Source organism: Polypterus senegalus, chromosome 13 (genome assembly GCF_016835505.1).
Source record: "Polypterus senegalus isolate Bchr_013 chromosome 13, ASM1683550v1, whole genome shotgun sequence".
Lineage (NCBI taxonomy): Eukaryota > Metazoa > Chordata > Cladistia > Polypteriformes > Polypteridae > Polypterus > Polypterus senegalus.
In genome coordinates, this window is record NC_053166.1 from 46,359,200 (window position 1) to 46,371,903 (window position 12,704).

At 40.8% G+C, this 12,704-nt stretch overlaps 1 long non-coding RNA gene across 1 annotated transcript in view; it reads right to left on the minus strand.

Annotated features, from left to right (window-relative positions):
• Positions 1-409: 409 nt before the first annotated feature.
• The window catches only part of LOC120542604, a 104,565-nt gene continuing 92,270 nt past the window's right edge, over positions 410-12,704 (minus strand). Inside the window, exon 6 of the long non-coding RNA XR_005636212.1 lies at positions 410-449. This is a non-coding gene — a long non-coding RNA (uncharacterized LOC120542604). The remainder of the gene's footprint in view (positions 450-12,704) is intronic.

Consider the following 12,704-nt stretch of genomic DNA (forward strand, 5'->3'; position numbering starts at 1 on the left):
GTTTGCGATGGTGCACGCGGTCGTGCATCGTAACTGAAAAGTCAGTTTTTAAAAACTGCTTACTTCATTGTGTTTTAAACCTTTAAGGATTGTTTTAACGATCCCATGGGATACCCCTCACAAACCGTTTTACACGCTGCATATGGCGATTCACCACCACGAGAAACATGCCTCTATGAACAGTCAACATGGCTCGGAGGTGCATGTGGCCTCTATGACAGAAAATATAAATGACGTTGTTTTTTCTGTGTCGTCGAGTCCGAGTTGGTGGGCGTGGCTCTGCGAGTTGTTGTCGTATCCAATGGTCTTGGAGTTGGTGGGCGTGGCTCCTTCCTGCATGCGCCATAGGTGTCTTACTTGTCGGCTTAGTGAATCCACGCCCCTTCCGGTGTGCTTTCCATGGGTGTCTTGCCTTAGTGAATTATATACTGTATATAGATTTTAAAAGTCTAAATAAATAGAAAAGGAAATAAAATGCAACATAAATGTAAAGTTCACATGAAAATTAAAAGTAAATACAAATTGCATATCTAATAATTTTAAAAATAAAAAAAGAGCATATAATAGGTGTTAAAAGCAGAACCACAAAAAATGTCTCAAAAAGTTATTACTGTAACTTTCAAAAACCCTATTTGCAGGCATTGGCTACTATGTCCTCTAATGACCTCTGAACATTGAGCTCTACTGAAACTAGACCTAGGGCTGGCTGAATGGCCTCTCCTGGCTCACGGCAGATCTCACACAACATATAAAATTGCCCTCGAAAGGCAGAGAACAAATTGAATTTACATTTAGTGCTAAGTTTACCATTGTCCAGGTGTTTTAAGTGGCTTCTGTGCCTTCAGAATTTAGTTGATTTGTTAACAGCAAGATTCTTGTATTCAAGCTTTCAGTGCTGGCTGGATGATTGACATCCGTCTGTTGCTTTCTTTTCCTGGTCAGATTTCAATTGTAATTTTAGTTTTACTGCCAGGTTTGATTACTTTTTTGCTGCAGTTAATGTAACAATTATTCTCCTCTTTGGCTGTAAAGCTCTCCATTTCTTTGTTTAGAGTGTGTGAGATGCTCCTGTGCTTCCTCTTCTGCTCCAACAGTTTGCTTTTGCAGTTCAATTCCAACACACTCCAGTTAAGTATGCCCATGTTTCAGCTGTGTCATTGCAGTGTGTCGATGCTACGCTTCAAAGAAGGGTTTGGTTCCCGCAGACTTGACATTGCAGTGAATATCAATGCAAACAATGCCTTCAGGGGGGTTCTTTCCCAGTTTAGGGCCCTGTTGCTTACATTCTATCACTGTCTATTTATGTAGTCAAGATGTAAAAGATTAATCCACTGAAAAACTTTCAGATGGAAAAATGATGCTCTCATTCACAAGTGATCACAATAGGCATTTTAGTTGTAGACAAGCCATTCAGTTGTAAAATAAAATCTGAACTCATCCCAGGTAAATCTCCATTATAGGTCTTGCTCAACTCCTCTACCTACAATGCACATTTCACTATTTTTTTATAATTATGCAAATGAAATGCATTCTCTCACACTAATTTGCATTTTGTGCTAATATTTGGAAATAACTTAGATTAGCTTCTGAAGATCCTATTTAACACTCTTTATGTATATGAGCTCCAAATGAGAGAGAATTATTGATTTGATTGCCGCGCCTGAACAGCTGGTTCCATGGGAAAATTAAATCGGATATCTCTAACAAAGCATTCTCATTTGTGATTAACCTAAACGCATTTAATATTTTCTAATAATGTTATCAAAAGTACTTTGGCAAATAAACAACTCCTACAAATTAGTGAATATCTACTGCTAATCTATCTGCTTCTCACCAAGTACTTGAAGGCAGTGTCTAGGTTTGGTATTGGAAGAATTTTCAAATTTCTCGTAATTTATTCCTCATCAGAGTAAACAACATTTTTAAATGGCTGTTGGTTCTGTTTGTCAACTCAGAGCCAGAAAGGCTGTCTTAATATCGTGGAGAGAAAGTAACTTGGATCTTGTAACAGCAGGACTTTTTTTCTTTAATTCCAATGTAATATTTTTCCAACACAGATGAATGACGACATGGAAATATAAAGCAATCCAAAACTGCTTCCAGCTATAAGATAGTACTACTGCTATCGTTTCTGCTGTCGTTGTCTCCACTCTATCTATAAACTATTGTATCTTGCATTAAAGCATAATTTCTGTATTTTTCATGTCAAAGTTATTTCTTTCATGTCAAGATCCAGGCCTTTAATGACCTCTTGGCCACAGCCATCAGCAGTGTGTCTGTTTGTGGAGAGAGTGTCTACCTTGTCGAGAGGTTTACTTACCTCAGCAGTAACATTCATGTCTGTGGTGACTTTTCCTATGACGTCAGTAGACGGATTGGGAGAGCATGGGGGGCCATGAGGTCGCTAGAAAGGGGTGTATGGCGCTCCCAATATCTATGCAAAAGAAAGAAGGTCCAAGTCTTTAGAGTCCTGGTGCTTCCTGTCTTGCTATATGGTTGCGAGACATGGATGCTATCCAGTGACCTGAGATGAAGACTGAACTCCTTTAGTACTGTGTCTCTCCGGAAAATCCTTGGGTACCGTTGGTTTGACTTTGTGTCAAATGAGCATTTGCTCATGGAGTCCCGAATGAGGCACATTACCTGCATTGTGAAGGAGCGTCAGTTACGGTACTACGGGTCGAGGGTGATCTGCCTCGCAAGATTCTCATTGTTGGGGACCCGAGTGGCTGGACCAGGCCAAGGGGTCACACGCGTAACATCTGGCTGTGGCATATAGAGGGTCATTTCCGGAGGGTGGGACTGGACCGCGAGTCTGCCTGGTGGGTTGCAAACTGGGATCCCGAGTTGTTTTGTTGTGTAGTGGGTGCGGCAACGAAACTGTACCAGTGCATGCTCCCCAACTTGACTTGATGGTATGTAACAGTTTGCATTCTAAATTGAAGTAAACTATATACATTTTTATAAATAGGACCCCAGTACCCCTCACCTCCATTATAAATGCAAAAGCGAGATTGATTTTATTTTAATCTATGAAATATGCTTTACTTGAGAACACAGTTTCATACTGAACTTAACTCTTTTTCTTTCTTCTGTTAATGAAAGTGGTGATATCATATTGAGCGTCACTTATGATTATACAATGTAGGCAGCCAGGGCTCTACTGGAATACTTTCAGATAACCTATGATATATTCATCCTTAGTCTTGTGTGTTCATCTAAACAATGAATTTCAGCTTCAAGTCCATTAAGGATTTCATTCAATATTTTCAAAACATTTTAATGTAGGGGCTCAAGCTGACACAGTGGTTAGAGCTTCTCCTTTATATTTTCAGCAGACTGAGATGGAAGTTAGGCTACGTCACTGTCATTGTGGGGAACACACATATACCTGATCTTCAAAAGATACAAAGCAGGAAGCCATTGCAGGTTACCCTCAGACTAAACCAATTTAGGAGCTTTAAAGGAATGCTGTATGTAACAATGATGATTTTTTTTATGTTACTTATCCCATGTAGTGTGTTGTGACAGCCAAGAAAATGTTTCAATCTCATGTTTTCATGCAGACTGGAGACAAAAAAAGTTTCCGATGGGAGACAAGTCTGTGGAGATCAGAGTTAGATAACAGTAAACAATATCCAAAGGTCCATGAAAAATATCTGCCGTTACTTGTATTAAATAATCCACGTGTGAGGTCATCCAGTCATGTCCCCACAACATCCCAAACACATGTATTTTCAGCAAATATCATTAAGTAAATTGCAACTGGAAAATGATCTATTGATCTAAAATGGAATGTGCTCAAATGGCCCTAAACATCTGAACTGAAGACCTGCTTCTCCATCAAAGTCATTGGTCACAAGTCCAACCCAGTAACAGCTTATTGATTGGCTAATACTGTGTTTCTTATGATATCAACAGTGCAAAGTTAACTGAGACATGTTCTCCTAAGTACTAAAAGTTAAAGAAAAGAGTAAAAACTTTATCAGGAAGAGAATATTCACCTGTGCAATTTCACAGTTGGCCGCTGAATAACACTGAGTTAATCCAGTTGTGGATGTGAATAGAAATGTAATGACAGGAGGTGAGTCTACAATTTAAACGTTTGTACTTATCCACGCGCATTCCATTTTACTTAGATTTTTGTTTCTGAAGTGACTTACTTAATAATATTTTAATAAAACTATGTGTAGACTTGTAATCTATTAGAAACTTTTTTTTTTATCTCCGTTGTGCATGTAAACATCAGATTAAAAACGTTTCTCTTGGCCATCTCTACAATTTACAAGGAGCAACTAACAAAAAAAAATACAATTTTTGGATGGAGTATTCCTTTAATTAACTTAACATGCTGAGGAAATCTGAAGTACCAAGAGAAAGATCTGAAACAGGGCAATGCAGACTCCAAATGATGAGCTGCAGAGCCACTGTACCAGCCGGATACTCTGCTGTTTGGTGGCATTTTTTATGTGTACTCAGCTGTAGTATGCCTTAATTTGCTGTTCTGATGTTGTTGAGGAAAGGTGCCATGCTTCAGTCTTTGGGACCAGAGCTCCTGGAAAAAGTAACCTAAAAGGCACTAATTACCTCACCTTCTGGGAATAGAAAACCCTGGCCCCGGTGATATGACTCATTGGTTCATTAGTTCATGAACTGCTTTTAAAAACCACATGCACAACCCCAAAGGAAATAAAAATGTTTTTAGGTTTATTTGTCACCATCTGAATCACAATCACTTCCCAAGAGAGCTCTGTGTTTGAATCCCTTCATTCTCATCATGGTGCTTCTTCAATGTAGAAAGGACTATGATCTTTAGTTCTTCTTTCTGATCCTTTACAGCAGTGCCTAAACTGATAAGCTCAATTTTGGAAATGATAGCGACTATGCAAAGTCACCATTTTCTGTTTTGCTCATTAAGATGCCTCACTCTCCAATCTCTTCTTAGATCTGTATAAAGTAAAACTAAATAAACAATCAAAGTTCAAGACCACTTACTCAAACAGGAGTGTACCTGAGTCACTGTGTAAAATGTGAGGACCATTACTTTCCCTCCCTTTCTTCTGGTAGGGATTGCAGTGTAACAGATTGCCAAAAAGAGTTAACAAAATAAGCAGCATTTAGCAGTTTTGTAAAGGTCTGCATTTTACTACACACTGTATTTGAGATTGACAAAGCAGAGGACAACATTGAGTCCATGTCATTCATTTGTTTAGTTACCTTCTGAGTGTTCCACATGACACATCGAGGGTTTTCACAGTTTTACTCAGCTTTGATGACAGCATGGCAGAGTTGTCTGCATATCAGAAAAACATGTTTGTCTGGTTAATGTTTCAATTTCCATTTAATAATGACAATTGCAAATTGGAATGAGCTTTTAATGGATAGTTTTCATTTGCTCACTCCTGTTTCACCAATCAGACTAAAGGATTCCAACCATATTTTTAAAGGCCAGCATTCTCTCATATCCAATTCAAATGCGCTTGAAAATTATTCTACAAACGGTAAACCAGCATCTTGCAATTAGGCCTAATCCAACAAGTGTGTGCTGTTCTAGTGAGAGGTTACTTGCATTGATAAAGATTGATTACACTGCTAATGTGTCACATTGTGTGATCATCATTCTGTCACACTTTCCAATTTGCCTGGCTAATGCAATCACTTACATGATTCTGCTTCTCTTGTACCTTTTTATTTAGTGCTTTTGATTCGAAAGGGGAAGACAGGTTGTTCAGAAAAGGGAGAGCAGTGTGTAAGGAAGGTGCCTTTCCTGATGGTGCTAAGAGTTGCCTTATTGGAACAGGAGAGTTAGTGAACAGACTGGCTCATAGCAAGAATAAAAAAGTATAAAGATCATCTGCTGAGTAGTCATGAAACCACATTTGCTTGAACCAGGAAACAAAAACTCTGCCATGCTGCAAATCTCACACTCCCCTTCCTAGCTTTCAGCAATTCAGCACACTGCAACATTAATTTCCGAAAAACTCCCAGTTCTTCTTTCCTGATTTTAATAATGTGAAATAGTGAATTTGGGGCATGTTCTTAAAGTTAGGGTCTCAGTTTCCACTTAATTTGTACTGTATTTTGAATGAATTCATGTTACTGAAATAAAATATTTGGAAATAACTTCAACTAGGAGCTCAGTACTTTAGTCATCATTACAGCAAAGTTTTGAAATTTGACCAAGTAGCGTCTACAGAAAACACTTCTGCTGAATAATCCATTGGCTGAAAGTCCTCCGTGTTAGTGTGTCAGAGAGAGGATGTGCAGCATTGTTCATTATGGCACTCACTTCTGTTTTAATTCTGTACTTCGCTACTACCTCCAGGGTGTCTAGTGTATCCTATAGTTGAGCGTGCCCTTTTAATTAGCTTGTTGATTCAGTGGACCTCTCCTGGAGTGATGTTAACAGCCCAGCACATCACAGTATAGAAAATCACACTGGCCATCACAGAGTTGTAGAAGAAGTGAAGGATGTCACTTCCCACATTAAAGGAAGACAGTCTCCTAAGAAAAGAGAGCCTTCTCTGCCCTTTCTTATATAGTCACTCTGTGTTCTGAGTTCAGTCTAACCTGTCATTAATGTGGACCCCCAAGTACTTGTAGGAGTGGACCATATCTAGATACACTCCTTGAATAGTGACTGGACATAGAGGCTCTTTGGTGCAGCGAAAGTCATTAACCAGTTCCTTGGTTTTGCTGACGTTAAGATGCAGACAGTTCTCTTTGCACCAACAAACGAACTTCTCCACCCTACTCCTATACTTTCATCCTCTTTATCAATACACCCATAAATGCAGAATCATTTGAGAATTTCTGCAAGTGACATGACCTTTATATTTATAGTCTGAGGCGCACTGAGTGAAGAGAAAAAGAGACAGGACTGTTCCTTGTGGTGCTCCAGTGTTGCTCACATCTGTATCAGAGATACAATCCGTGAGTCTCTCAAATGGCGGTCTACCTGACAGATTGTCCATTATCTAGGACACCATAGGCTCATCCACCTGTATATCTGAGTTTATCCTTTAACAGGGTTGACTGGATGGTATTGAAGGCACTGTACAAATCAAAAAACACAAACCTCACAGTGCTACCAGCTTTGTCCAGGTGAGAATAAGCCTTGTGGAGCAGAAAGATAATTGTTTCCTCCATTCTAATCTTTGGCCGATAGGCAAACTGCAGTGGGTCCAGGTGATCTACCACAAGTCGCCCATGAAAGCATTAGGTTCATTTAAGGGGGAGACTGGAGGGAACACTGAAAGTAAGGCAACGACTCGCCCTGGATGGAGCTGCTCTCCAATGAAGGGCCTATACATACACATGTACACCCATTCGCCCACCACTCAGGTTGAAAGTCACCAAGCACTCATGTCTTTAGGATGTAGGAGCAACCAGAGTGTAAAAACAGAAAATCCACAAAGACATTAGAAGAGTGCATCAACCCTACGCACCTGCTAACAGCCCCGGGATTTGAATCTTGTCTCCTGAAGCTGTGAGATAGTAGCCACTCATATTAATAGGTCCCATCCCGCTCTCAAAATCAGAAACGAGAAGGGTCTGCTGTATTGCCTAACTGGCTAGTTAACAAATAGCACAAGCTAGTATTGTACAATTCACACATGCCTACATCTTTTATCCACTCCTTCTAAAAGCCACCGTTTTAATATTTTTTTTCTTCAAAAGGGAGTGTTGCTTTATTTAGGTTTCTCTCCTGCCAAATTATTTTAGTCTGAAGATGGAAATCCCCAGACTTTGCAACTCTAGCATTTTTAATTATGTCATCTAGGACAGTGCACAGATCTAGATCAATCTGGTTATGAAGGAAGATAACTGATAAAAATTAAAATCTGTACTTCTTTTTTTATTTAAACAAACTACTTGTCTGCAGATCCCAAATGCATTTGGTTCAAAGCAATTTACAATTATATTAAATTCTATTTGATGACCACCATATGCCTAGTAGACTAAAGTACATTGTCAATTTATCATTTATTCAATCAAAAAAACACCTGTATATAAAGAGGCCCTCCAGGAGTAGCACAGTAGGACAAAGAAGCCGAACTTTAGAACTGCACTGTTCCATGATGGAATTGCATAATACCATAAAAGAGAAGAGAATTTAACACAAAATACGGAGTAATTATGTAAAAATTGGGGTGAATTATGAGGTTGGTTCATTGTAAGTGTTGTACAGGTGCTTATGTTGCAACATCCTACACCCCAAAAGTTTGTCAGCAGGCATCAAAGTATGTTTATGCTTCCAGTGGTATTTTTAGTGAGTATAACTACCTCACCTCATAACCTCTGCCTTCCTTATCAGAAAATCTTATTTATCATTACCAATGCAAGTTTTATTTGAAGTGATTTGTAAGTCACTTACCACACTGTTAGACAGGCCAATGCTGGTTGTTCCTGACCAGCTATCTTTTGCAATTTCCTGGCAACTGCAATTACCTTACTATCTGAAATCATTTTTGCTCATTTACTGGTTTATAGGTTGCTGGCACACATTCATGCATAGCCATTGAGCCAGCTCTAATGCTCTTTCTTGGTTTTCACATTATTGTACTGTAAGTCTATTGTTATTGTTTTGCCTTTTGCTTTATAAGTTTTTAAGGCTTAGGAATTGCTACCTGCACAGGTTGAAAGGTGTTTGCTTTCGACAGTACAATGGTTCCTGTCCCTTGGCAGCAAAATCCAAATTCCTACCTCAAAGCCAGGAAATGTGCGTCTCTCTGATATTCACTCTTGGGAGATAGTGTAAGCGGGCAACGGTTTATCCAACCAATAGAAAACTGGACAGTATTCTGGTAGAATATAAGTCCCATGCAGTCTTGTAATGACCAAGCAAGTGGACAGACCATGCTGCACCAGGGATACATTATGAGTGCAGCCGCTGTCCTGGGGCCCGAGGTGTCTCAGATTTCCATGCATTGTGGAGCAAACTTTAGGAGTAAAATGGTTTTGCTGAAGATTGTGAACCCTTTCCACCACCAAATAAACAAATCTTTGTGCAGTTTTTGTCTTCTTTCTTCCTCTGTTTTCTTTTTCATTCAAGTCCTGTAGGTTTGAGAGACATGAGACTAAAGCATGCATGGATGTTGCTGGAAGCTTTTAGAGGAGACAAAAAATGCGACCCAAACAATTGTTTGTCCCTTGAGGCTTAGTGAAGGATCTCGGATTGAAAGTGGAAAGGGCTATACTTTGTTTCTGGATGTGGCTTCCAGTCAGATCTATAGTGATACATGGTGTTGGGTCTGCAATTAAGAAGTTTTTGTTTCAGAATAGTAGAAGTACCTGTTGGCATAAATGAATGTCAATTATTTATAACACATTTAAGCCTAATTATAACATATTCAAGTCATAACAGTAATGTTCAGACTAAATTGGCAATACATGGGTGGTCAGGAGAAGAGACAATAGTATTCATTTACATTGCAGGACCCAGAAGATTATGATGCCACCTGCTGTTACTTTTCACTGTCCCCATTGTCCAAGAATGTGTGAGAGCGGTATTGGCCTGATCAGCCACATTTTCTCACATCATGAAGGACTGGCTAGACAAAATCGTCATTGCATTGTAGCAAAAGCAGTTTTAGAAAATGTGACTTTGATCTTGACTTGTATTTTTGGCAAACTAGTACCTACTGTTAAGTATTCTTTTCTTTCTTATCTACTATCCCTTTTTCCCATTGATTGTATCCTGTCATCTTCCTTTATTTCAATCTAAGTTTCTTTCATCCATTTTTTCCATTACAGGTTCACTAGGAGCTGGAGTTTATTGTGCCTCCATCAGACAAAAGCCACAAACCAATCCTGGATAAAACACATCCAATTTAGGATCGTCTTATACTTACTCTGATATTGAATCATACTTGAAATATGTAGAATCCTCAATTTAGCTATAGAACATATATTGTCCTTTATTAACCAATTAAATCCAGTTTAAACTGGGTAGACTCAGACAGTGATCAAGCCAGGTCCATGATTGTAAGGCAGAAGTGTTAACCATTTTGCCAGTTTGAATCTATGCATTAAAAACATTACCAGCTGTTGTAGTCCTCCCACGTTTGGTCTACATCTCAACGTTTACAAACAGCAGGTGAGACCTTCAAATAGTATTTCAAGATCTGTCATGGCAGAGCTGAGCATTCAGCATTATGTTATTAGAAAGCTATAGTCCTGGCATAAAGAAGAATCCTGGCAGCACAAAGACAACTTGTCAGCCAACACCCCTATGAGCAGCCCAGAAATAATACAAAAATTCTGAGGCAAGTGTCCAAAACTGTAGCAATGGCAAGTGAACTGGCAGAACAAGTTAGGCTCTAGGAATTTACTGTAAAATGGCCACTTATCTAAAATACACTTGTTTCTCAACTTGAAGCGGTCACCTTGGAAAAAGGTTCAAGTGACCTTAAAAATGTAAGAGATGAGACAGTAAAACTACTGTAGTAAATGTGATCACCATATATAATGATAACAGCCCATTGCTGTGTCCATTTGTTGGATGCAGCCAGTAGGGGGTTGCATTCTGGGTTAATTCCTGAATTGCATGCACTAAAGGCTCTAACTTCTCTGTACAGGAAATTATAACAACCCATCCATGTTTTCTCAAGTTCCTCTTAATCCAATATTAGGTCACCAGAATCAGAGTCTAGGAAATGATTATTAGGCAAACATAAATGTAACCAACAATACAGAAGTAGGCACTGTTCTACCAGTGTGCAGAAACAGTAAGTGTTCATTAAGTATCATATTAAAAGCCAATACAAATGTTTGGAAATGATGTGTACTACTGAAAAGTCACTGTCCACTGAATATAGCATTTGTATAATGCATATGACGTTAAACTGCATCCGGCCCTGCAAGCGGTCCTCCAACTTGCAGGGAAATCATGTGGGTTGGTGGCAGGATTGTCACTCCAGCCACTGTAAAAAAAAACCTCACACAACTCCGAGACGACAGAAAAGACTCTTTTTTGCTCTCCGCAGGAGTAGCTCTGTTGCAGCCACCCATAGGAAGGCTGCTCACATCATGAAGAGGATGGGGGAAAGCTCTCGAGAGCCCCATCCCCGGAAGAGTCAACACCGTTGGAGAGCCAGTGGGGTCAGGTCTGTTGTGGATCGGAACTGGTGTGGTGCTGAGGCATCACCCGCTGCACGACAGCACTCTGGTCCCAATTTGAGGCAGCCCATACGGGTAGGCGCATGGAACGTCTTGTCTCTCCAGCAAGATGATCATCTTCCTCTGCTATCAGAGGAGCTGCATAAACTCCGCATTTCAATGGCGGCACTCTCCGAGATGCACAGAACAGGGACTAGCCAGATCTCTGTGGGTGGATACACCTATTATTGGTCTGGTTGCTCTGATGGCTGTCATACTTGGGGAGTAGCTGTTGCTGTAGCAGATTGGCTTTTTCCAATGGTGTCCGATGTCACTCCTTTCAACGAGAGTATTATGAGACTCAGATTACGGCACTCCATGGGTGCCTTATCTGTTGTCTCGGTGTATACTAGGATGGCGGTGAGTGATGTCTCAGCGAGTGAGACATTTTATTCGCAGCTTTGCTCAGTGGTTGATGGGTTTCCATGAGGTGACACTCCTCTGGTCATGGGTGACTTCAATGCAGCCATTGGCACTGACAGGGCTGACTATGAGGATTGTGTTGGTCCCTATGGGTCTGGTGACCATAGTGAAAGTGGTTCCATGTTCCTTGACTTTGCAAAAGGTCAGGGTCTGCGAATCAATGGATCTTGGTTCCAGCGCCCAGAACCGCATCATTGGACTTGGTACTCCAATACTGGTGGTGTGGTGAAGGAGATCAATCACATCCTCGTGGGCAGACGCTGGAGGCTCTTGCATAACTGCAGGGTCTATAGAAGTGCCCAGTTTGTGAATTCTGACCGCAGACTTGTTGTTGCTACTCTTAGGATCCAGCTTAGGTCCAGTAGGTTACCACCTACTAGGAAAATAAGCCTGGACTTGGCCAGACTCCAAGACCAGGTGGTTTCTAATGAGTCTGCACGCAGTTTGTGTGAGGAACTTGCAGATTTGGGTGTGACTGCCGATCCTAATGTGATGTGGGGGACCTTCCGTGACAAGACCCTGAAGGTTGCTGAGGGTTGTGTAGGTTTTACCGGTGTTCCCAGAAGGAGGTGTTTCATCTTGCAGGGCACCCTGGATATCATCGAGAGGAGTCTCAGTGCACGGCTCAGTGGCAACTCTGGTCTGTACCTGGAACTGAGAAAGACGGCAGCGAGGGCTTTGAGGGCAGATAAAGAGGTGTTTGTTAGAGGTATCTGTGAGCAAGTGGCACACCATCTGTGGTCTAGCGACCCACGTCCTGCTTACAGAGGAATCAAAGCATTACGCACATCTGAATCTGTTCCTCGGAGAGTCGCAGTCAGGGTGGCTGATGGAACTGTCCTTACGGATGACACTTCAGTTGTGACCCGCTGGGTTGGCTACTTTGAGCAGTTGTTCAAAGCTGATCCTCCGGCTAGGACATTGGATATCTCTGGGTCCACGGTTCTTGAGGCTGATCCTCCAATTAGCTGTGAACCACCTAATCTCACTGAGATTGCACAGGTGTTGAACCAGCTTTGGGAGGAATGCTGCAGGGATCTGTGGTATCTGGGTTGAACTTCTCCAGGCTGGTGGTGAGGCTGTTCTCCTGGCATTGCAAGCAATCTGGGAGACTGGGATCA